Source organism: Chelonoidis abingdonii, chromosome 6 (assembly GCF_003597395.2).
Source record: "Chelonoidis abingdonii isolate Lonesome George chromosome 6, CheloAbing_2.0, whole genome shotgun sequence".
Taxonomy (NCBI): Eukaryota; Metazoa; Chordata; order Testudines; family Testudinidae; genus Chelonoidis; species Chelonoidis abingdonii.
Window position 1 is genome coordinate 25,592,830 of NC_133774.1, and position 1,761 is coordinate 25,594,590.

General features: G+C 50.9%; 1 protein-coding gene across 5 annotated transcripts in view; it reads left to right on the forward strand.

The window, feature by feature from the left end:
• The window catches only part of RAI14 (retinoic acid induced 14), a 156,293-nt gene that overhangs the window by 144,396 nt on the left and 10,136 nt on the right, over nucleotides 1-1,761 (forward strand). The window lies entirely within an intron of this gene.

A 1,761-nucleotide genomic window follows, 5' to 3' on the forward strand; every position in this document is an offset into this window, starting at 1 on the left:
TCTGGAGGGGGTGGTCAGGGGACAAGGAGCTGGGGGGGTTGTATGAGTTAGGAGTTCTGGGGGTCCTGTCAGGAGGCAGGGGTGTGGAAAGGGGTTGGGGCAGGCAAGGAGTAGGGGGCGTTGGATAGGTCGGGAGTTCTGGGGGTCCTGTCAGGAGACAGGGAGTGGTTGGATAGGCATGGAATTCCCAGGGGTCTGGCTGGGGATGGGGGTGTGGATGAGGGTCAGGGCAGTCAGAGGACAGGTAGGAGGTAGAGTCCAGTCTGGGGACAAGGAACAGGGAGGCTTAGATAGGGGGTGGGGTCCTAGGGGGCAGTTGGGGGCAGGGGTCCCAGGAGGGGGTAGTCAGGGGACAAGGAGCAGCGGAGTTGAGAGTTTTTAGGGGGGCAGTCACCCAGTACTCTTCCCTGAGCCCTGATCCCCGACCCCCGCACACACACACACTACACCCTCTGACCTGAGCCCCGCACCCTCCCAGGCCCCTGCCCTGAGCCCTGTATCTCCCTCATACATACTCAGTCCTCTACTTGACTCCTTCATCCCCACCCGCAACCCTGGCCCTGACTCTGGCACCCCCACCCATACCCGGCGCCCCCTCTGCCCTGACACCTACACCCCCTCACATACCCAGCCCTGACTCCAGCCCTCTGCCCCCAGCCCTCTGGGTCCTGGCCACCAGCCCTGCACAGCCCACTGCTGGTCTGGGGTTCTGGCTGATGGATGCTTGCCAGCTGGGGTCCCGGCTGCAGGCCCCACTTAGCCCGCTGCCGGCCTAGGTGAACAGAACCCCAGACCAACAGCGGGCTGAGCGGGCCGGCAGCGTAGGATCAACATTTTAATTTCATTTTAAATGAAGCTTCTTAAACATTTTGAAAACCCTGTTTATTTTACAATACAACACTAGTTTAGTTATATGATATATAGACTTACAGAGAGAGACCTTCTAAAAAACGTTAAAAATGTATTACCGGCATGCGAAACCTTAAATGAGAGTGAATAAATGAAGACTAGGCACACCGCTTCTGAAAGGTTGCTGACCCCTGATATACAGTATGCAATTGCTTAAGCTACTGTGTTGAAGTTAAGCATTAACTGGGTTGATAAAATAATGATGGCACTTGCAAAGCAGATGTCATCACATCTCAATACATTTGTCATTTTGCTGTGTCACAGCTAAACTAAACTATAGCAGAAATGAGAGTTTAGAAAGCCACTGCTTTAAATGGATATCCAAACAACTGAGATGCTGGACTGTTACATTAAAGTTTAGTAGTTGATCCAAGATGTTATAACGGTCATAAAATGTAGTGTACTTGTGTGCCGTGACTCATTAGTACATAGCCAGTTTGCACTGGGTTTTTGTGTTGCTCGGAAAGGTGCAGATTTAGTCATCAGTTAAAATCTTTTAAAAAAATAATTAAAAACTAAAATAAGCCTGATATTTTTGGAAGAAATTATCTTGTGACAAGTTTCTATCCAAACAGGCCCATATATAGGTTAAGAGCGCCGCCCTTTGATACGGGAGACCACCCTTTGATACAGGAGACCGCGGTTCAAATCCCGGTTGGTACCCAACTTTCTAGTAGGGGTCCATGGGCAAAAGACCTCCAACGCTTCACCTGCCTACCTCAAATATGAGAGTGACACGAACTAGGAGAGTCATGCCGGCTCGGACGTCGCCCGGATTAACAAGGTCCACGCCAGATGTTGAGGAACCAGGACAATCTGACGATAAGTGGGCTACTGGAACAAACCATTCAT